The sequence below is a fragment of the Macaca fascicularis genome, chromosome 10 (assembly GCF_037993035.2).
Source record: "Macaca fascicularis isolate 582-1 chromosome 10, T2T-MFA8v1.1".
NCBI lineage: Eukaryota > Metazoa > Chordata > Mammalia > Primates > Cercopithecidae > Macaca > Macaca fascicularis.
In genome coordinates, this window is record NC_088384.1 from 59,102,458 (window position 1) to 59,127,751 (window position 25,294).

At 36.9% G+C, this 25,294-nt stretch overlaps 1 long non-coding RNA gene across 2 annotated transcripts in view; it reads right to left on the minus strand.

Annotated features, from left to right (window-relative positions):
• Positions 1–6,090: 6,090 nt before the first annotated feature.
• The window catches only part of LOC135965548 (uncharacterized), a 28,806-nt gene continuing 9,602 nt past the window's right edge, over positions 6,091–25,294 (minus strand). The window contains exons 4-6 of one of the 2 annotated variants that reach the window (XR_010578528.2): positions 21,185–21,291; positions 20,603–20,681; positions 6,091–7,194 (exon numbers count right to left, since the gene is read on the minus strand). This is a non-coding gene — a long non-coding RNA (uncharacterized lncRNA). Of the gene's footprint in view, positions 7,195–20,004; positions 20,682–21,184; positions 21,292–25,294 lie in introns of those variants that run through there. The other variant, XR_010578527.1, reaches the window with a different exon arrangement.

Consider the following 25,294-nt stretch of genomic DNA (forward strand, 5'->3'; position numbering starts at 1 on the left):
CATATTGCGTATGTGAAATACCATCCAGTGTCTATTTCAATCACATATGCTTTCTGTCTGTATCTTAGAAAGATTCTTTCACCTCAACAAGCATATGGCTATCTGGAATTATCTGGATATAGTGATGATTATTTTCATAAACATCTAAAGAAAATGCCTATACATACTTGCCACAAAAATAATTTTTAGTGACTACTGAGGAAGAATAAATATTTATAAATAAGAATAAATAATGATTATCATTATAATGTACACATTAAGTCCATATTAGAGTTTAGAATTGCTGTTTTTCTTTCTTTTTGGTAGACATAAAACCGGGGTATCAAGACACAGATATTTTAACAACAAAATTTCATATCTATAAAATCTATGAAACTCATAAAATTAATCTGAGAATGCATCATAGGTATGCTTGTAAACATTCTTTTTGTCTCACTTTACAAAAGAAAAGAAAAAACCTTATTCATCCTGAATCTTAATCATGCTTTACTCTGGAGTGCAAAATTTTATGAGGCATCAAACAAGTAGACAATTCAATATATTGATTTCAGGTAACTTCTTTTAATCAATACTTCTTTGTATATATCATATTTATGTTAAGGGCAAAGAGCTGCCTTAGAAAATGTGGTATTTAAAACTATATTAGGATGTTATTAAATCAGATATATTACAGAGTGAGCAATGCAAGTGGATAATTTTCATTTAATGATACATGCTCTTCCATTTTCTGACTGCAGTCAAATAATTTAATCGCTTGAACCCAGGAGGCAGAGGTTGCAGTGAGCTGATACAGAGGGCACTGTATCGACTCACTGTAAGCCTGAGGGAAAGGCTTATTAAAGGAAAGAGCAGGAACATCAGAAAGAAATGTTGAATAGCATGGTTCATTAATTCTTCTATGAAACAAGCTCATGGCAAGACCATGCCTTGGCTAATTGCGAATTTATCCAGGAATTGGAATTTATAAGTGAGATATGTGCCAAGTTGCCACATTTCAATATCTACATTTGAATTTAAAAATGATATCTGAATTTTTTTGACAGAGAATAAGCCTGATTAGCTTAACTTAAGCATTTGGTCTGTCAAGTAGGTAAGGTATTACACACTTTCTGCAAATTGATTGATCTAAATTTGTAGCCCCAAGGCTTTTGTATTAATATGTTTAAGGTGTATAAAGACACACAAATTTTATTTAAATATGACACTGGTAAAAATGTATTAAAGAGTTGTTTTTCCTAATTACCTATTAATTTACTGACTTTAGTAAAATCCCTCTGAGTTAAAAAACAACGTGCGTAAATAAAGCATGTTTAAAGGTCTTTTAAAAACTTTTTTGGTGTAGGTATTAGTTTATTTTAGTGTCTTCTTTAAAAAAAACACTTTATTGAGGTATCATTGACATACAAACAGCTGTCCATATTTTATGTCTACAAATTGTTGAGTTTGGGGATAAACATATACCTGTGAAACCATTACCACAATCGATGCCATAGACATCTTTGTTCACCTCCAAAACCTCCCTCCCACTCTTTTTGAATTCACTTTTCTATGATAAGAATACTTAACATACGATCTACCTTCTTAGCAAATTTTAAAGTGCATATTACAGTACTGTTAACTATAGGCAGTATGCTGTACCTTCATCCCCTAGGATTTACTTATTTTGCATAACTGAAAGTGTGTGCCTTTTGACAGACACCTCTGTTTCCTCCTCCTTCTTAGTCCCTGGCAACCACCATTCTGCTCTCTGCTTCTATGAGTTTGACTATTTTCGATTCCTCCTATGACTGGAATCATATAGTATTTGCCCTTCTGTATTAGGTTTATTTCACTTAGCATAATAATATCCTTCAGGTTCAGCATGTTGTCACAAATGGCAGGATTTCCTTCTTTTTAAAGGTTGAATAATACTGCTTTCTATTGCTGCATGACAAATTACTATAATGTTGCTGGCTTAAAATAAGACCCATGGATTATCTCACATTTTTCATGGGTCAGAAATGTGGGCACAATCTAGATGGATCTTCCGCTCAGGCTCTCACAAAGCCACCATCAAGAACATGATCAGGGCTGCAAACTCATCTGAGATTCATCTGAGATCTCCTTCCAAACTCAGTGGTTGCTGGCAAAATTAATTTTCTTCTGGTTATATGATAGAGGTCCCAGTTTTCTTGCTAGCTGTAGGCCAGGACCACTCTTAGCTTCCAGAGGCTGCCCTCTGGGCTTTGTCCCAGGAGGCCCATCTCTCAAAACATGACAACTTGTGTCTTGAAGGCCAGCAGGAGAATCTCCTTTCATAAAGGACTCAGTCCCCCTTTTAAAAGCTTTTTTAGAGGAAATAATATTTACCCAGGATAATATCCCCTTCTATTACTTGAAAACCAACAGATTTTGAATCTTAATTGTATCTGTAGAATACCCTAGCCTTGGCCATTTAATGTAAACTCATAATGAGAGTAAAATCCATCATATCAACTTTCAACCACACTCAAGCGGGGAGGATGAAATACAGTGTGTACATCAGGTGATGAGAATCTGCCTGCTGCAGTATGTTTCCCAGAAAAAGAAAAAGAAAAAAATATTCTCTAATGATTGGTAACAACTTTCTAATCATGAACTACATTTCCAGTCAGGTCCAATAAAGAAATTAATGGATAATCTAAACAAGTGTAGCAGTTGATTAAAAATAAATTTTGATGGTCAATCAATGTGATTTTTGGATAGGTGACAAAATTTGGAAGAAGTTCAGAGATCCGAGTGCCATCAAAAAAACAACACTCTTTATTCCCTTGTGCCTACATCCTGTGTTTCCATTAATATCTGTCTGTTTTCTCCTTTTTCTGGGATCAGTGATTTCTGGTTAGGTGCAAAGCTGCCCTGCTAAAGACTATACTTCTGTTTCTATTGCCACTGGGAGAAGTCAAGTTATTAAATACTCATTGATGGAGTGTGAGAGAAATTGATGTATGTCATTTTTTGTCTGAATGATATTAAACATGAGAGCCTCTTCACTATTTATTTCCTTTATTAACAAATGAAAATAGGAAGTGCCTGAAACTCAGCTTTGGCCATGCTTTGAGGATAATACCTAGAAGATAGCAGAGGTACAAGTTGGAAGAAATTGGGATATTTCCATGACCCTATTGGAGCAGACTTACTCAACTAATTTGCACTCTCATCTAGGAACTATTTCATGAAAGAAATATTAGCATTTCTAGCCATTTCTCATTTATCTAAATCTTCACTACCTGTCTTGAGAAACTCAATAGAGTCGGATGAGTTTTTTGAGACAAGTTCTCCTGGCCTTGCCTCAAAATACTCATCCAAATCTAGTGCTTTCTCACAAGAATGAATTGCAAATGACTTTAATTACTCGGAGGTTAGATCTGTTGTACTAAACTACCAATCTCCTAAGAAGCACCAAATAATAAGTATTAATTATAGGTGTTTCAATTGAAATTCAAAATAGGCAATATGTTGTGAATTGATTTATGACATCCTATCCAACTTCTTTCTAGTGACATTTTCTGAACTGCCAAGGTGAGAAAACTGAAAACCGTATTTCTTGAATTTCTTTGCAGGTAAGATTCCAGAGTGATTTGGAAATATTTGCACATATTTCAGAAGGTGAAAACTGAGGTGAAAGCCGGACATTTGCCGCTTCTGAGGATTTTCTTATAGGTACTGCTGTGGAAACTTTTAATTTTCTTATTAAATTATTTATTTATTTTCCTGTAGAATGATTAGCAGAGGTACCAGTGTCCAGTAAGCAGCACCGTAGGCATCCAGAGGAGCAAGTGGGACATCTGTTCTGAACATAACTGTTATAACACGGTTCCGAAGCTGAGCGCGGCAACGACAGCTTCTCAGTCATTGAAGGCACTTTTTAACTGCAGTAGTGGTCTGTGGATGGACAGGAAACAGCTCTCATGTGAGCTTCTCAATTGAGTATGTGGCTTCCTGATCATAGACAAGGTGGATCCTGTGGTGGTTCATTCTCTATTGTACCTTTTCTGGAAAGCACAATCTTTTTTGTTTTTTTTTTTCCCCAGCACTCTCCATGATTCTATAATCCATTCATCACCTTGCACTGATCTCTTTTGGCTTTAATCAGCTAGAAGGTACTCTGCTCTTTGATGACGAACACCATCCAATGAAGGTAGTATTTATCTTTCCTGATCATCCCTACTCCTAGTGAGAGACAGAATCACATGACCATACAGAATAGTAATTATAATTGCTTTTCTACTTAACTCTCAGGCCCTATGGATATGAATGGACGAATACTACTCCTTATTGATGCTCTTTTTCTTTCACTGTGAAAGATTTGGAAGGGACTTCCTATAGTGTGAACCTAATTATTTTGTACTGAATGGCGTTTGTTCTCCAATCTACTTGATGGAAGAGAAAGGGTAGTTTGTTCTTAAAGTTCAATACCAATATCTTAAAAACCTTCACTGACAGCCTGCAGAGCTGGAATTATTAACAATTATAGATTCATGAGGAATTTTTGAATTTTCTGACCTTTTTGCATAGTTAAAATACGTAGGTTTAAATATTTGCTCATATTTATTTTTCTTTCAGGCAAATAAATTTTCTTCTTCTTTTTTTACTAGTTGCTACTTTAAAAATTTGGTCCCATAAAATCTCCAAAAGTGCTTTAAAAAGAATGGAATATCAATGCGTCTGAAAAATAAAGTTGAGTCATGATTTCTTTTAACAATATCAGTATCTTTTCTGCATCCAGTCTGTACTAGAGGAAACTGACTTACACAGACGAGACATTTGGCTTTAATATAATGAGGACTTCTTGGAAGAAAGTCTATTTCAGTGTGGTGCCTACCTTAATATCATGTCATGAATGCAGCATGATTTCATCCTCAGAGAATAGTCAATGTTTGAATTTTGACAAAATTTTGGATGAATTGCTGAATTTTTTACCCTTTGCCTTATAATATATTTCATTCAACCATATCATGCATTCAATAACATGTCCTCTGTGCTTTCTCTTTCATAGCACTCATTATTCTTGTAATGCTTTGTGTAATATATGCATCTGCCACTAAACTGGGAATTCCCTGAGGTTCAGACTTTTTTGCATCAATTTTATGTGCCACTGTTTACTAACTCATTATGTTAAATGATTGACTGAAGAGATGCATGAGAAAATACCTTGAGTGCATTTAAACATAAAATGGTAGAACATAAATGCTGTAGAATTTTATGACCTTAAGGAGATTTCAAATCATCTTTTATTTTATTTAACAAATAAGTAGTTAACACATATTACACGCCAGGCAAAATTTTAAGTGAAAGTCAATATTTACTTATCCTCAAACAATCCTTTGAAGCACTATTATTTTTGAAAACCCTTTATTGAGGTATGATTGACATAAAAGGCTACACATATTTAATGTATACAACTCAATGAGTTAGGGAATCAGTATACACCTATAAAACTATCACCACCATCAAAGTCACAAACATCTCCATCACCTTCCAAAGTTTCCTTCTTTATTATTATTATTATCGTTACTGCTCTTTTTGTACGTGGCAAGAACACTTAACGTAAGATCTAGGTATACAGCAGAAGTCCCCAACCATTTTGGCACCAGGTACTGGTTTTATGGAAAACAGTTTTTCCGGAGACCAGGGGTTGAGGGGGATGGTTTCAGGATGATTTAAGCACATTACAAGTCTTGTGCACTTTATTTCTATTATTATTACATTGTAACATGTAATAAAATAATTACACAACTCACCATAATGCAGAATCAGTGGGAGCCCTGAGCTTTCCCAATCTTTCACTGGGAAAGATTTGGAAGTGGCTTCCTATAGTGTGGACCTAATTATATTTGTACTTAATGGCATTTGTTCTTCAATCTACTTGATGGAAGAGAAAAAGAATAGTTTGTTCTTAAAGTTCAATACCAATATCTTAAAAACCTTTGCTGATAACCCATAGAGTTTGAATTATTAACAGTTACAGATTCATGAGGAATTGTTGAATTTTCTGACCTTTTCTATAGTTAAAATATGTAGGTTGAATTGTTTATTTGCTCATATTTATTTTTCCTTCAGGCAAATAAATTTTCTTCTTGTGTTTTCTGAGCTTGCGTTCCTTTAGCTAGATAGTCCTATCTTGGGGTGATGAGAGACAGTGAAAGATCATCAGCCATTAGATTCTCAGAAGGAGACCCAACCTAGATCCCTCACATGCACAGTTGACGGTAAGGTTCACGCTCCTATAAGAACCTAATGCCGCTGCTAATCTGACAGGAGGTGAAGCTCAAGCAGTTACGTGAATGATAGGGAGCAATTGTAAATACAGATGAACCTTTGCTTGCTCATCTACTACCCAACGTCTGCTGTGTGGCCTTGTTCCTAAAGGCCATGGTACTGGTCCATGGTCTGGGGGTTGGGGACTCGTGGTTATATGGTGCAATATTGTTAGCTCTAGGCACTAATGCTATATCATAGATTTCCGGATTGGGATAAGCAAAAATGACTCAAAACAGAGGTTGTGCAGACCTCACTGGAGCTCATTGAGATATCTGGGGTTTTATGGAAACTGATTTTATTTTGCTTCTGGGAACATGCCCCTTGGAGATAAGAATGGCCATATGGTTTGTGTTGGTCAAGATAATGTGAACCTAAGTTGACATACATATTTTCTCAGCAGAAGGATTTAAAAGCCATGAATGATTATCCACGTACTCTTCTTCTGTCATTGCAATAATGAAAGCACATGTTTATATGGACTGCCAAGAAATCAAAGCAGCCTGGAATATGAGTTGACACAAAAGCCAGCTGCTCTGGAGAGTCATTCAGAAACACAGGAGACTGCATGACTGAGAAATAAAGTTTACTTAAAGTTTTTGATCCCTTGATAATGTTATTAGTGTAATATAAATAAGTCTAGCTATGCTAAACCCCTAGATTCTCAAAAATTTGAGAAATAAGATTAAAGGTTTCAAAATAATCTATTTATTTTACTCATAAAATGTAAGGTGGGGGAGAAAATCTAATCATGGCATGGGGGAGTGCAAGTAGACCTCCTAAATGAACTGAAATAGACAGTCTTCACTACCTCCAAGCCACAGGTATAGGTGGAATCCCTACCTGGAAACCTTCTCAAGGAAACCTTAGGGAACAGGTCAGTGGTGAGATGTCTGAACCTTGATGGCAGATTCACTACCAAAGGGAAAAGGGAGAACAGAGTTGAACATGACCTTTATCGTCACCAAATTTCCTAATTAGTTGAAGTCATTCCGTGTCCCCTGAGCTTTAAGACAATAAGGAACAAAGGCCAGAAATACACCAGGAGCTCCAGCTGAAAGAAACCCGGATGGAAGAGAGTTCTACCTCACGGTGCCTTACAGGACTCTCTAGCCCTGACCTTCTTCTCCAGTTACACATTATATTCTTATATTTTATTTTGAAGACATATGCACATGTTGTTTCCTTTGAATTAAGATGTCTTCCAGTCTCTCATTATTCAAGCATTTCTTATTTCTCATTCAAATCTCTACTCAATAGTCATTTCCCCAGTTAAACTTTCCTTGCCTTCTTAATTAGTTCAATTGTCTTTACTGAAAGGATTTTATAGCATTATACATCTCTTATGCATCTATCACATTTGTGATTTTGTAATTATATAATTAAATTAGTATGTTTCTCTCATATGGTTATTAATTGAATAATATTACGTCTGTTTTCTCCATAATTTACTTTGCATCCCTAGCATGTTGGAGCCATCTCTCTCTGACTCCCTCACTCTACCCGTTTCTTTCTCTCTCTCTCTTCCTTCCACATTTGATCTCTCTGCCTCCTCCTTCTACCTAAGCCCAGGTGTTGGTGGAAGAGCCTGGTGGGATGGCAATACTGCACAGAATATATCAAGGACAATGATTTCTTTCATCTTTTTTCACCTAGCCTTCCTTTTTTGTGTCATCCTTGCTACATGGTCAAAGTTGTGTCACTGTCACAGTGTTGTTCAGGGCCCACTCAGGAACTAATAGTGGAAGTATAAGAAAACCGATTTTATTTGAATTGAGTGACCCAGAATCTACCCACAGCAGGTGTGTTAAGTGTTGCCAGCTCCCAGGGAGGTTAGGGAACATTATCTGGGCAGGCAGACAGTTAAAACTCTTACTAATAGAGAAATGCATAATGGATTTTGTGGAACAACTAGCCATTTGCCACACAGCCTAGTTAGAAAAGATGATTCTGACTGCAAGAATCACAGTATTCTTTTAAATATTTATTCCACCATCTTTTCAATTTTTTCAGTTACTTGGTCTTAAATTTTTTTTTAAGTTTGCTTTTCTCTTAAGTAATTCACCTTTGTTTCAAGAATTTAATTTTAAATTTCATAACGCAATTTAATGGATAATATAGGAATTCAGGAATAATATTACATTTATATAAAACTGTTAGGCCTCGCACGGTGGCTCACGCCTGTAGTCCCAGTACTTTGGGAGGCCAAGGCGGGCAGATCACGAGGTCAAGAGATAGAGACCATCCTGGCTAACACGGTGAAACCCCGTCTCTACTAAAAATAAGAAAAAAGTTAGTCAGGCTTAGTGGCACGTGCCTGTAATCCCAGTTACTCGGGAGGCTGAGGCAGGAGAATCGCTTGAACCCAGGAGGCAGAGGTTGCAGTGAGCTGAGATCACGCTACTTGCACTCCAGGCTGGGCTAAAGAGATTCCATCTCAAAATAAATAGATGGGCGGAGCACGGTGGCTCACGCCTGTAATCCCAGCACGTTGGAAGGCGGAGGTGGGCGGATCACGAGGTTAGGAGTTTGACACCAGCTTGGCCAGCACAGTCAAACTCCGTCTCTACTAAAAATACAAAAAATTAGCTGTGCATGGTGGCGGGTGCTTGTAATCCCAGCTACTTGGGAGGCTGAGGCAGGAGAATCGTTTGAAGCCGGGAGGCAGAGGTTGGAGTGAGGTGAGATTGCACCACTGCACTCCAGCCCAGGCGACAGTGCGAGACTCCCTCTCAATAAATAAATAAATAAATAAATAAATATTCAAAATAAATAAAATAAAAATTAAAAATTAAACGGTTAATCCTATTGCATTAAATAAAAATATTAAAAAATCAAACAAACAAGAAACAGTTTCCAAAATGGTTTGCTAAATTAGAAGTGAATGCTGATAAACCTGTTACCCTACAGCACAGGTTTTCAAATTCTGTTAAGCAATGTTATGTAATTTTGAGTAGAACCCTAAGGGGTCACTGTGTATGTGTGAGGGTGGGGAGCTGGAGTTGTAGCTCATCTTAAGGAAACTGAAAATGCTGAGCTTTGAACTTTTTCCTGGAGTCTTGATTACTGCAAATATAACTGCTCAGAACTTCAAGTGTAAATATATATGGGTATGTGTGTATATAGATATCATATATTATATATTTTTTTGTTGAGAATGTACATGCAAATAGAATTGCTGGATCATAATCATATGTTTAATTGTTGAAGGAACTGCAAAAAGCCAAAATGTTTCCCAAAGTTGTTGTAAAAATTATCTACTGAAATCATCTGGGCCAGGACATTTATTTTTATAAGCTTCTAAATCACAGATTGCACTGATTTAACATTTAAGACTACTGAGATAATCCGCCATATGTTGGGAGAGCTTTGGCAGTTTGTGGTTTTTAAGGAATTGATCAGTTTTCTCATTTATGTGCAGAGTTGCTGGTAGGGTTCCCTTATACTCATTTTAATAACTGTAGGATTTCTAGTCAGATCATTAGGATCTCTCTCATCTCCCAGGTTCAAGCAACTCTCCTGTCTCAGCCTAGCTGAGACTACAGGCGTGTGCCACCATGCCCAGCTAATTATTTTTAGTAGTGACGGGGTTTCACCATATTGGTCAGGCTGGTCTCAAACTCCTGAACTCAGGTGATCCACCCGCCTTGGCCTCTCAAAATGCTGGGATTACAGGCATGAGCCACTGCACCAGGCGGTATCTAGAGGAAACAGAAATATAACAACAAATCAACCCCAAAGCTAGGAGACAAGAAACATCAAAGCTGATATGAATGAAATGGAGATTTTAAAAAAAAAAACTGTACAAAAATCCAGTGAAACTTATTTCTGAAAGAATAAATAAGATTGATAGACTGCTGTTAAAGAAAAAAAGATGATCTACCTAAACACGATAAAAAGTGACAACGGAAATATTATCACTGATGCCACAGAAAAGCCACACAAAACCATTAGAGACTATTATGAACACCTTTATGCACACAAACTAGAGAAAACAGAAGAAATGGATAAATATCTGGAAACATATATACTCCCAAGACTGAATCAGGAAGAAATTAAAATCCTGAACAGACCAATACTGCCTTCTGAAATTGAATCAACAATAAAAAGCTTACCAGAAAAAACTCCAGACCAGATGGATTCACAGCCAAATTCTGCCAGACATATAAAGAAGAGCTGGTACCAGTTCTACTGAAACTATTCCAAAAGAAGGAGAAGAGATTTCTTCCTAACTCATTCTATCAGGCCAGCATCATTCTGACACAAAAACCTAGCAGATATGGAACCAAACACACACACACACACACACACACACACACACACACACACACACACAATCGGGCTAGGCGCAGTAGCTCACGCCTGTAATCCCAGTACTTTGGGAGGCAGAGGCGGGCAGATCACCTGAGGTCAGGAGTTAGAGATCAGCCCAGCTAACATGGTGAAACTCCCATTTCTACTAAAAATACAAAAAGTTAGCTGGGCTTGGTGGCACAGGCCTGTAGTCCCAGCTACTCAGGATGCTACGACAAGAGAATCCCTTGAACACGGGAGGCACAGGTTACAGTGAGCCGAGATCATACCATTCCACTCCAGCCTGGGCAACAAGAGTGAAACTCTGTCTCAAAAATATATATATAAAATAAATATATATAATAAATATATACATTATATATAATATATAAAAAAATATATATATATATCTCAAACTGAATCCAGCATCACATCAGAAAAGCTAATCCACCATTATCAGGTAGGCTTTATTCCTGGGATGCATGGTCAAACACCCTCAAAAACTAGGCAACAAAGGTACGTACCTCAAGATAGTAACAGCCATCTATAACAAACCCACAGTCAACATCATACTGAAAGAGCAAAAGCTTGAAACATTCCTTTTGAGAACCAGAACAAAACCAGGGTACCCTCCCTCACTACTCCTATTAAATATAATACTGGAAGTCCCAGCCAAAGCAATCAGGCAGGGGAAAGAAATAAAAGGCATCCAAATAGCAAGAGTGGAAGTCAAATGATTTCATTTCACAAATGATATAATTCTATACTTAAAAAAGCCCACAGTCTCTGCCCAAAGGCTCCTAGATCTGATAAAGAACGTCAGTAAAGCTTCAGCATACAAAATAAATGTATGAAAATCAGTAACATTTCTATACACCAATAACATCCAATTGAAAATACAATTCTATTCACAATAGCCACCAAAAGAATAAAATACCTGGAAACACAGCTAACCAGGAAGGCAAATGATCTCTACAATGAGAATTATGAACTAATAGTTCATAATTTTTTTTAACAATGTTAAAAAAAAAATAGAAACAGATGACAAAAACAAACAGAAATACATTCCATGCTCATGGATAGGAAGAATCAATATTGCTAAAATGGCCATACTACCGTAATAAATTTACTTTTGAATTCAATGTTATTCCTATCAAACTACCAACAACATTTCTTTATAGAATTTTTTAAAAATGAAAAACGTATTTGAAACCAAATAAAAGAGCCTGAATACTCAAAGCTATTCTATGCAAAGGAACAAAGCTGGAGTCATCATACTACCCAAATTCAAACTATACTACAAGGCTACAATACCTAAAAGATTATGGATACTGGTACAAAAATAGACACATAGACCAAAGGAACAGGCTAGAGAACCCAGAAATAAAACCACACATCTAAAACCATCTGATTTTTCACAAAGCTAACAATAACAAACAATAAGGAAAGGACTCCCCGTCAGGCACCGTGGCTCATGCCTATAATCCCAGCGCTTCTGGAGACCAAGGCGGGCAGATCACCTGAGGGCAAGAGTTTGAAACCACCCTGGATAATATGGTAAAACACCATCTACACTAAAATTACAGAAATTAGCCGGGCATGGTGGAGGGTGCCTGTAATCTCAGCTACTCTGGAGGCTGAGGCGGGATAATCACTGATCACTTGCAGCTGGGAGGAGGAGGTTGCAGTGAGCTGAGATAGTACCATTGCACTCCAGTCTGGGCAATAACGGTCAAACGCCATCTCAAAAAAAAAAAAAAAAAAAAAAAAAAAAAAAAAAAAAAAAGGAAGGAAAAGACTCCCTGTTCAATAAATAGTGGCGGGATAACTGGCTAGTCATATGCAGAGGATTGAAGCTGCATCACTTCATTTATACCGTATACAAAAATTAACTCAAGATGGATTAAAGACTTAAATATGAAACCTAAAAGTGTAAAAGCCCTAGAAGAGAACCTAGGAAATACCATGCCAAAGACTTCAAGACTCTAAAAGCAACTGAAACAACAAAAAGTAGTTGACAAATGAGACTGGATTAAGCTAAAGAGCTTCAGCACAGCAAGAGAAACTACCAACAGAGTAAACACACAACCAACAGAATGAGAAAAAATAAAATAAAATCTTGCAAACTGTTTTTCAGCAAAGGTTTAATATGTAGAATCTATTAAAAAATCGTAATTCACCAAGCAAAAAACAAACTTTATTAAAAATGAAAAAAGAACATGCACATACACTTCTCAAAGATGACACACATGCATCCAACAAGCGTATTAAAAAGCTCAATATCACCAATCATTAGAAAAATGCCAATCGAAACCACAAGATACCATCTCACATCAGTCACAGTAGCCATATTAAAAAGGCAAAGAATAATAGATGCTGGTGGGTAGTGAAGAGAAAGCTTATGCACTGATAGAGGGAATGTAAATTTTTCCAGCCACTGTGGAAAGTACTCTGGAGTTTCTCAAAGAATTTAAAACCAAACTACCATTTGACCCAGCAATTCCATTATTTGGTATATACCCCCAAAATAGAAATCATTCAACTGTAAGGACACATGCATGCTTATGTTAATCACAGTACTATTACAATATTATTTACAATAGTACTAAGTACTAGTACTATTGTACTAGTACACAGTATTATAAATAATAGCAAAGACATGGAATTATCTGGTGTCCTTCAATAAATTGATTTTACAAATGGAGTGTATACACATATATAAATTTCATTGTATATATACACACAATGTAATATAGATGTATATTGCACAATAATGTAAATACACAATCATATTTCATTATATATATTTCATGATATATATACAAACACACAATGAAACAGCATTCAGCCACAAAAAGATAAAATTCCATCCTTTGCAGCAACAGGGATGAACCTAGAGGTCACTGCGTTAAGTAAAATAAGCCAGGCATTAAAAAAAAAAATACTGCACATTCTCACCAATATGTAAAATCTAATAAAGTTGCTCTCATAGAAGTAGAGAGTACAACGGCGGTTACTATAAGCTAGGGTGTGTAAGAGTGGAAATGAGAGAAGCTGCTACGGTGGGTTGATGTGGAACGGAGTGAAGAGGCTAATTATCCAGAATGTATATGAGATAATCAGAGTTAACCAAGGAGTGGGTAAAATTAAAATGATCATGGTAATTACTTGGAGCACCAAAGAACAAACATTGATAATGCAAGATCTGTTGTTTTTCCCCCAGATACATGGAATACATTTGTTATTAAGATGAACATACTTTAAGCATAATGCTTCTGTTATGCTTAAAAATACCTTTTCTTAGCCAGGCACAGTGGGTCATACCTGTAATTCCAGCACTTTGGGAGGCTGAGGTAGGCAGATCACGAGCTCAGAAGATCAAGACCATCCTGACTAACAAGGTGAAATCTTGTCTCTACTAAAAACACAAAAACTTAACTGGGCATGGTGGTGGGTGCCTGCAGTCCCAGCTACTTAGAAGGCTGAGGCAGGACAATGGTGTGACTCCAGGAGGCGGAGCTTGCAGTGAGCTGAGATCACACCACTGCACTCCAGCCTGGGCAACAGGGCGAGACTCCATCTCAAAAACAAAAAAACAAAAAACCTGTTTTCCCAAGCTGCCGTTGAACTTTTAGCCAACACCTTTCTCCTTTACTTCAACATCTTCACATTTCTTCAGGATCAGAAATCGAAGCCCCATGACCTCATCAGCTGTAACTCGGCCTTCATTCATGTAGTGGTGTTCCTTCTGTGGTGGATGCCTGGCCTCCAGATATGCTTGAATCACTGCACTTAGGGAATGAGTTCAAATGTAAGTCCTTGTCTAAACAGAGTGAGGATGGGCCTGTGTGTCTGTTAACACCTGTCTCTTGAGTGTACACCAGGCCGGCATCATCAGCCCCAGCAACTGCTGTCTGGCAAGGCTTCAACACAAATTCACAGTAACATTAGCAGCGTTAATTTTTTTTTTTCATTCGTCAATTTGTCTTTCAGTTGTAGCATAATATTCTTCACTGTGGCTTCTTCTAATGTGACCCAGACCAGTCAACTTAAGGTCAGCAAATACTGTTCACTTTCTCCCACGAAGCTCTTCATGTGAAAAGTATTTTTTATTCTTGACATTATCCAGGGATGTTTTCATTACAGGAATGACACTGCATTCAATTGCACACATGATGATCCTTTTCTCCAAGCATCAGAAGCAATCTCAGCACCTTCAGAGCACCAGCTTCTCTCCATGAGCCGTCCCAGAGAAAAGGGCCACTCAGACCATCCCGCTGTTAGTGAGCTACTTTCGGGTCATGTGCTGGGTGGAACTCACCATCTCATCTTCTTCAACCCTGCTGTGGACGTGTAACCCAGTCATCCTGAGTATGTAGAACCTTATGGGCAATGTCTATGCCACTGTGGTTACACTGGTACAAATCAGCTCTGATAAAAAGATAGTTGTCATTCTCTAAAATATGCAAAGTGCTACAAAGCTTTAAAAAGTTGACGATGGAAAACATTTCCAGAAAATAGTCATCTCCTATAGTTAAATTGTTCAAGTAGCCCTGGAGTTCTTTTTCTCTTATTTAATAAAATGCATGGAATCACACTTTTATTACATTTATATGCTTTAAACTGATGCATCCAAGGACCATGTAATTTCTTTAATTCAATGGTCTACCATGGGTTGACATTTCTTACATTTTTATTTTCAGTTTATCTTGGTAGCAGAAAATGTTTCTCTCGAAGTATATTCTTTTTTTTTTTGAGACAGTTTCACTCTGTAGCTGAGGCTGGAGGGCAGTGGTGCAATCTCAGCTCACTGCAACCTCCACCTCCTGGGTTCAAGCGATTCTCCTGCCTCAGCTTCCTGAGCAGCTGGGATTACAGGCACACACCACCACACCCGGTTAATTTTTGTATTTTTAGTAGAGGCGGGAGTTCACCATGTTGGTCAGGCTGGTCTTGAACTCCTGACCTCATGATCCGTCTGCCTCAGCCTCCCAAAGTGCTGTGATTACAGACATAAGCCACAGCACCCTGCCTTGAAGTATACTCTTAACAATCTTCTATTGGTAATAAAATTTCTCAATGTTTTGACTTTTGAAAATATTTTAATTTACTCTTCTTTATGAAAGATACTTTAGCTAAATATCCAATTTTAGCTTTTTATTATTATTATTATACTTTAAGTTCTAGGGTACATGTGCACAATGTGCAAGTTTGTTACATATGTATACATGTGCCATGTTGGTGTGCTGCACCCATTAACTCGTCATTTACATTAGGTATATCTGCTAATGCTGTTCCTCCCCTCTCCCCCCTCCCCACAATAAGCCCCGGTGTGTGATGTTCCCCTTCCTGTGTCCAAGTGATCTCATTGTTCAATTCCCACCTGTGAGTGAGAACATGCGGTGTTTGGTTTTCTGTTCTTCCGATAGTTTGCTGAGAGTGATGGTTTCCAGCTGTATCCATGTCCCTACAAAGGACACGAACTCATCCTTTTTTATGGCTGCATAGTATTCCATGGTGTATATGTGCCACATTTAGAATGGGAGAAAAATTTTCCAATCTACTCATCTGACAAAGGGCTAATATCCAGAACCTACAAAGAACTCAAACAAATTTACAAGAATTTTAGCTTTTATACTATACTTGTTCGTTAGAACTTCCCTGACCAGAAATATGTCAATTTGGATTTTACATTTTAACCTAGAATTTATTTTAAAGGGTTTTAAATATTTACATGTAATTAGATATTGTATGGTTAAACAATATTTTCCCACATGAGGTATAATTCACGTAAAAATTGTATATATTTAAGGTATACAATGTGATGTTTATGTATATGTAAATATACATAAAATGATTACCACAGTCAAGCTAAATAACATATTCATCACTTCCCATAGTTACTGTTGCTGTGATAAGAATATGTGAGATCTTCTTTATTAATAAAATTTACCTATACAGTAGCTGTAGCCTCCATGCTGTACATTAGGTCTCCAGGACTCATTCATCTTATAAAACAGGTTTGTACCATTTGGCCATTATCTCATTTCCCCAAGCCACAGCCCTTGGTCACTACCATTCTATTCTCTGTAACCACAATTCAAGCCCTTTTTTAGATTCCACATATAATTGAGATAATGCAGTGTTCATCTTTCTGTGTTTGGCTTATTTCACTTAGCATAATGGCCTCAAGATGATCTGTGGGGTTGCAAATATCAAGATTTTTTCCAAGGCCTGAATTGTGTCTCTCTTACACACACATGCACATACATACAATACATATATGTAAAATTTCCTTTTTCTTGTTGTTAGATGTAACGACGTGCTGGAGTGCAGTGGCATGATTATAGCTCACTGTAACCTCTAAGACTCTGGGTATAAATTACTCTCCCACCTCAGCCTCCAAAGTAGCAAGGACCACAGTGATACACCACCATGCCTAGCTAATTTGTAGGAACATGGTCTTGCTATGTTACCTAGCTTACAGAGTTTCACTCTGTTGCCCAGGCTGGAGTGCAGTGGCACAATCTAGGCTCACTGCAACCTCCACCTCCCAGGTTCAAGCAATTCTCCTGCCTCAGCCTCCCAAGTAGGTGGTGCTACAGGTGCCTGCTATCACCCACCTAATTTTTGTATTTTGAGTAGAGACGGGATTTCACCATATTGGCCAGGCTGGTCTGGAACTCCTGACCTCATGACCCACACACCTTGACCTCCCAAAGTGCTGGGATTACAGACGTGAGCCATCGCACCCGGCCCCTTATCTATAGTTAATAATGCTTCAATAAACATAGGAGTGAAAATACCTCTTCAAGATAGTGATTTTTATTGTTCTTTGGATATTTACTTAGACGTGAGATTGTTGAATCACATGATAGTTTTATTTTTAATTATTTGATGAGCCTGCATGCCGTTTTCCATAATGGCTTTACCAATTTACACTCCCAGTGAGTGTGTACAAAGGTTCCTTTTCTCTATATTCTTAGTAACACTTGCTTTCTTTTGAATTTTTGATAAATATCACCTTAATATGTGTTTGAATGCTAACTCATTGTGGTTTTGATTTGCATTTTTCTTAGAATTACTAATGGCTTCTTTAAAAAACTAGTTTTTTGGCCATGTTTTAAAAGAATGTGTTACTTTCCACTATTTTTACTTTGGGGGGTTAAGGTGTATGAGTTTCTTGCTGATTTTGAACACTAATCCTTTATCTGATACTTGGCATACAGGTATTTTTCTCCAATTCTGTAGATAGCCTTTTAATGTCACAGACAGTTTTTCGCTATGCAGTAGAAACTTTTTAGCTTGATGTAGTCCCATTTTTTTTTTTTTTCCCTGCGCTTTTGGTGTCAAATACAAAAAAATATGTTGCTTAGGAACAATGCCAGAATTTTGCTCAGTGTTGTCTTCTAGAAGATTTATGGTTTCAAGTCCAATGTTTAAGTCTTTAATACATTTTAAATTAATTGTATGTATGCTGTAAAGGTTGGGTGCAATTTGTTTTTGCATATGGATATCCCGTTTTCCCATCACCATTTATTGAAGAGTTTATTCTTTCACCGTTGTGTGCTTATATGCCTTTGTTGAAAATTTATTGACTGTATACGATGGATATATTTTATATATATCTGAGTTCTCTATTCTGTTGCATTGGCTTATGTGTTTGTGTTTATGCCAACATTTTGCAGTTTTGATGACTACAGCTTTGCTATATAGCTTGAAATTAGACAGCATACTGCTTCTAGCTTTGTCCCTCTTGCTCAAAATAGCTTTATTTGAGATCTTTTATAATTCCATACAAACCGGATTTTTTAAAATTTGTGTTGAAAATACTATTGAAATTCTGATAAAAGTTGCTTTAAATATATACACCAATTTGAGCAGTATGAATGGTTTTTTGGTTTTGTTTTTTCAAAATGGAGTCTCACTCTATCACTAGGCTGGAGTGCAGTGGTATAATCTCAGCTCACTGCAACCTCTACCTCCTGGGTTGAAGCGATTCGATTCTCATTCCTCAGCCTTCTGAGTAGCTGGTATTACTGGCATGCAGCACCACATGCAGCTATTTTTTGTATTTTTAGCAGAGATGGGGTTTCACCATACCAGGATGGTCTCGATCTCCTGACCTCATGATCCACCCACTTCAGCCTCCCAAAGTGCTGAGATTACAGGCTTGAGTCACTGTGCCTGGCCAGTATGAATGTTTTAATACTAATTTTTATAATCCATGAACACTAAGTATTTTTAAATTTGTCTTTTTTATAATTGCCTCCACTAATCTTTTACAGTTTTTGTTGTATAAATCTTTTACCTTCTTTACTATATTTATTCCTAAGTATGAGGTTGGTGCAAATGTAATTGTGGTTTTTGCCATTACCAACCTAATACATTTACCATAACATCTAAAAGAATAAAGTAACTGTCTTCTTGATTTTTCCCAGATATCTGTTGGGGTATAAAAATGCAATTGACTTTTTTTGTATATTGATATAGTATCCTGCAAACCTACTGACTGTGTTTACTAGTTTTAAATATTTTTCATGTAATGATGAGCACACTGGCCTGTGTTTACACATTAATTGATAGTTTTTATTAACATACCACGGTGCTTAAAAGTGTGCTCTGTTGTATTTTTGCTGTGACAACTTCCATGGGGCATCTTTTAGTCCTAATCTCTTTTTAAAATGCACTTGTTTGGTATTTGATAATAACGTGTCTATGGTTACTTTTCAACTGTGCAACACATTTATCTCCATGCTAAGTCAAACTTTCTAATGAAGTTTTTTAAATAGTTTTATGAACATTTATTGTAAATCAAAACAGTAAATTTTTTTGATAGTTTTAAAGTTACTAAGATTGAGAATGTCAAGTTTTCACTGCTCATCAATCTGTGGGTTCCTTATTTTAAACAATTATATATGAAGTCTATATACATGTGTGTGTGTGCGTGCGCGTAATGGCTAAGAATCTTGCCTAATATATTGTATGCACTAAGCCAGTACTAATAAAATTATTCATCAAATTATCATCTTCATACCATTCTTCAAATGGCATATTATTTGTTCTAATTAAAAACTATGTTTCTGTCTTATGTAAATATCAACAAAAATTAGAAGGTCTACTTGGTCTGCCCTCTTGAGAAAATCCAAAGTTAAATGGTAGTTTTACTAATTTCCTTTCCATTCAGTACCTTATTTTCCTCACACAATAAATGTAAACATTAAGGGTAACATCATATTTAAATGATCTATCCCACAACAGACAGACTTTGGGTCATTCACTGACTGGGCTGAAGCCTCGTTCTATATTATTTCTGATTTTTCCATGTTAACAGCATAGAAAAATCTATTAAACATGGAATATTATAAATTAGAAATTAATATCTTGGAAGTACAAATTATAAAAGTAAACTGAAAAGTATAATATAAAATAAATATTTATATATTATGAATTGTTACTCAAGTAAAGCAAAAGCATTCATTTAAAATATTTTCAAAAAGAAAACTCCAGGGCAAAATAATCTATGTAAAACATTCTACCAATATTCAATAAATAATTAATACTAATTCTTCAGCAGAAAATACTTCCAAAAAATGAAGAGGGAACATTTTCCAATTCATTGTAGAGGCCAGTATTACTGTAATACCAAGGCCAGACACAAGTATAAACAGAAAGTCTATAAAAAAAAGTGCCATATTCACGTAGACACATACAGCCTCAGAAAACGTTAGCACGCTAAATTCAGACACTTCAAATATGACTATACACCAAGAACAAGTGTGATTGTTTTGTAAATGTAGTTGTGACTTAATATATAAAATTCAATCAAGATAATGCCCAGTACTAGCAAAGAGCAAAAAGTGATCCTTTCAATAGGCACAGAGAAATTTACAAATGTCAAGCATCCATTCCTGACAAAACCCTCAGCAAACTACTAACAGAAAAAGATTCTGAGACCCACTAAGAGGTATCTATACAAAAATTCTCAGCTAACATCACACTGAATGGTGACAGACTCGCGCTTCTTTACCTGAAAGTTTGAGAAGTCAAGACTTTCCACTTTAACCACTCTATTCAGCGTTGCACTGGAGGCATTAGCCAGGGAAATTCTACAATAGAAAGAAATTGTCCAGATTGTAAAATAAAAGTAGAACTGTCATTATTCCAAATGAAATATTTTTCTGAAAAAAAAGAATAGGATTCACTAAAATATCACTAGAATTAATACATGATTTTATCAGGGGTTTTTAAGAACTGTGCAGGGTGGGACTCTAGGTGCACAGGTTCAGTGCATAAACATAAATCTTTAGGAGTCTGAGGTGAGTGGATTACCTAAGGTGAGGAGTTCGAGACCAGCCTGGCCAACATGGTGAAACCCAGTCTCTACATAAAAAAAATACAAAAAAAAATGAGCCGGGCGAGGTGGTACACACCTGTAATCCCAGCTTCTTAGAAGGCTGAGGAGGAAAATCGCTTGAACCTGGGAGCCGGAGGTTGCAGCGAGCTGAGATGGTGCCCCTGCACCCAAGCCTGAGCAACAGAGGAAGACTCTGTCTTAACCAAAAAAAAAAAAAAAAAAAAAAAAAAAAAATCTAAAACCAACTAGGGTCACCTGTTCAAGTTTGCGCTGGTTAGGGATCTTATCTCCTTCTGATATCTGGTCAGGAGTGGAGAAGCTCTGGTGTTGTTGGGCCATCTGGTTTCTTTATGCAGCTGTGCCTACAAATAAAATAAAGAAACTAAAGAAACACAGTAAGAAAAAGAAATTTCCCAGTTATTTCATTAGGGTGGCCCTGGTAACATTTTAATTAATTTTTTGTTTATGTATTTATTTATTTTTTAAACCGGTGTTTTCCTCTGTCACCCAGGCTGGAGTGCAGTGGCTCGATCTCAGCTCACTGCAACCTCCACTTCCCCCCACGTTCAGGCGATTCTCCTGCCTTAGCCTCACACCGGGCTAATTTTTTGTATTTTTAGTGGAGACAGGGTTTTGCCATGTTGGCCAGGCTGCTCTCGATCTCTTGACCCTGTGATCTGCCTGCCTCGGCCTCCCAAAGTGCTGGGATTAGGGTCATGGGCCACCGCACCTGACCTAACTTTTCTTAAATGTATGTAGAGCTCACATTTATTTCAGTGCTTAATACTGTAAGTGTTTTGGGCCTTTCTAAGTTTGGTGATGTTTTTTTGACCAGAAATATGCCATAGAAACTTAACTATTTCTATCAGTTAGGCTACAGCAAAATTGGGGTAATTACAGGTCACAGTTTTCAAGAACATTTTAAATCCTCACACTAAATGGGAACTTACTGTATTCAGCAGGCAATGGAGAGTCAGAAAAGCTTAAGCAAAATATGTAATTATTTTACCAGAACATAGTTGAGACATAATTTTATGAAACATCAGTTTTATAACAAAGTTATTAAATTATGTAGATACTATTAGGGCTGTGAACATAAAGGCCACATAGGCCAATTTATTTGCAAGTCAGCACATAAACATAGAAGGATGATTAACATAAGCTTGTAGCTTATGCTAAATGTTGGTGGGAACAGACAATAAATTATGGAGAACTTCAGAGGACACTAAGCCTGGATGGGATCTTGGAAGTTTTACAGGTCAATGCCACTCCATCTATTGGCTGATTTTCACTAGGTTAATAAATGAACAATGAAGATAACACATACCAGAAGTTAAAATCATTTCATTGCGTATCTGCTACATCTGTGCCACTGTAGTGTACTAGGTGCCTTACAGCACTTCTAAGTCCTCTACTTACAAAACACTTTTCACAAAATATGAAATTCCAGGCAAAGGTTCAAAGGTTCAGACATAAAATGTTTGTTTTTAACATCTTTTTTTTTTTTCCTTTTTTTTTTTTTTGAGACAGAGTCTTGCTCTGTCGCCCAGGCTGGAGTGCAGCGGCGCCATCTCAGCTCACTGCAAGCTCTGCCTCTCAGGTTCAAGTGATTCTCCTGCCTCAGCCTCCTGAGTAGCTGGAACTACAGGCGTGTGCCACCACGCCCAGCTAATTTTTGTACTTTTAATAGAGAGAGGGTTTCAATATGTTAGCCAAGATGAGTCTCAATCTCCTGACTTCGTGATCTGCCCGCCTCGGCCTCCCAAAGTGCTGAGATTACAGGCATGAGCCACCGCACCTGGCCTGTTTTTAAAATCTTTATACAGCCTGGTATTCCCTTTCCTTTCCTTCCTTTTACCCTATTATGAGTTTTATCTTAGACTAACCTCTGTAATGTTGCTATATGCCATTACTCAATTGCTGTGTTTGATGAATCACAAAATGGTATAAAACTTCTATTAATGCTCTTTTTAAATAAAATATTTATGAATGCATCCAGCAAAATGCTTAAAATTTGGGTATTCACAAAGTGTTAGTTTTCTGTGGATCTCTCTAACAATGTGAAAACCCAAAATGAATATAAAATATTAACTAATATAATTTCAAGGTATTCTACAAGTATAAAAACTATGTCATTTTTACTTTCATATACATAAAACATTAATAATTTTTAGTCAACATAAACATGATCCTTACATCTAAACTTGTATTAGTTCAATTAAGAGTTAATATAGTATCCTAAAGTAATCGAATATTCAAAGATAAAGTATTCTGACTTGGAATATACATAAAATTATTTTCAGCTGAGTGCAGTGGACTATGCCTATAATTTCAGCACTTTGGGAGGCCAAGGCAGGTGGATTGCTTGAGGTCAGGATTTTGAGACCAGCCTGGCCAACATGGTGAAACCCCATCTCTACCAAAAATAGCCAGGCATGGTGGAGTGTGCCTGTAATCCCAACTACTCTGGAGGCTGAGGCAGGAGAATCACCTGAACCTCAGAGGCGGAGGTTGCAGTGAGCCGAGATCATGCCACTGCACTCCAGCCTGGGTGACAGAGTGAGATTCCACATCAAAATAACAATAATAATAATAATTACCATTTTCTGTGACTCACAAGATAAAATAGTATTACAGAATACTGAATAATCCTAAATGTGGTTTTGTTGGTTTTATTTCGCTTTTTACTTCGTTTTGTTCACCTTGACCAGTGGGCCAGTGGTTCTTAGGTGCAGCTGTATTTTCATCTTTAGGATCAAGATTTTAAAACTTTAATGTGGTAATTTCTCTAATTTTTTGACAGCTATTTCTCAGGTTGCAAGTTAAAATTCCCATTTTACTAAAGTCTTTGGTTTAATAATGATTTTATAATGACTTAATATATAGTTTAAATGAGTAATGAGGGGTACTATAAAATTTCAGAAGTCAAAACTAAAGAACTTATTCATGGAACCAAACACCACCTGTTTCCCAAACACCTATTAAAGTAAAAAATACATTAAAATATTTACTTATAAAAATATTTATTTAAAAATAAAAACTAAAAATAAAATGAAAATGAAAAAATATATACCCAGGTTAAAAAAAAAACTATTTCAGTTAAACAACAAATACTTTTTAGGGGGACTTTACTACAAAATTGTTATTATAATAAGACAGATTAAAAAAACTAAGTTTTAAAAATTAAAAACAGTAAGTAAAAAAAAAAGATAATAACAAATATTGGTATATTCGTGAAGGCCCGCTCAGTGGCTGTTTTCCAAAGTGGTTATGCCAGTTGGGTGTAGAGGCACACACCTGTAATCCCAGCACTTCAAGAGGCTGAAGTGGCCAAATTACTTGAGCTCAGGAGTTTGACACAGACCTGGGCTACATGGCAAAACCCAATCTCTACCAAAAAATGTAAAAATCAGCCACACATGATAGCAGTCACCTGTAAGTACCAGCTACTTGGGAGGCTGAGATGAGAGGATCACTTGTGCCTGGGAGATCACAGCTGCACTGACCACGTCCAAGCCACTGTACTCCAGCCTGGGTGACAGAGCAAGGTTTTGTCTCCAAAACAAAACAAAACAAAACAAAGCTGGTGACAATGTGGAAGAACTGTAACCCACATACATAACTAGTGGGAACATAAAATGGTGTAATCAATGTGGGTGTTTCTTTTCTTCTCATTTGATTTTTAAAATAATCAAGATATTATCTCCCTATGTTGCCCAGGCCGGTCCTGAACTCCTGGGCTAAAGCAATCCTCCAAACTCAGCCTCTCAAAATATCTGAGATTAAAGGTGTTAGCCACTGTGCCTGACCTGTGTAACCACTTTGAAAAACAGTGTGGCCATTTCTCAAAGGCTAAATGTATAGTTATCACACAATGCAACAGTTTCACTCCTAGGTGTAAATCTAAGAGAAATAAAAATATAGATTCACACTAAAACTTGCATATGATTGTTCACAGCAGCATTACTCATGATGGCCAATACGCAGAAATAACACAAATGTCCATCAACTGATGAATGGATAAACAAACTATTATTCAGCTACAAAGGAAAAAAATACTGAATACTGATATTCACTATAACATGAAAGAAATTTGAGGCCGGGCACAGTGGCTCACGCCTGTAATCCAGGCACTTTGGGAGGCCGAGGCGGGTGGATCACGAGGTCAGGAGATTGAGACCATCCTGGCCAACACAGTGAAACTCTACTAAAAAAAAAATACAAAAAAATTAGCCAGGCGTGGTGGCTGAAGTCTCAGCTACTTGAGAGGCTGAGGCAGGAGAATGACGTAAACCCGGGAGGCAGAGCTTGCAGTGAGCCGAGATCATGCCACTTGCACTCCAGCCTGGGTGACAGAGTGAGACA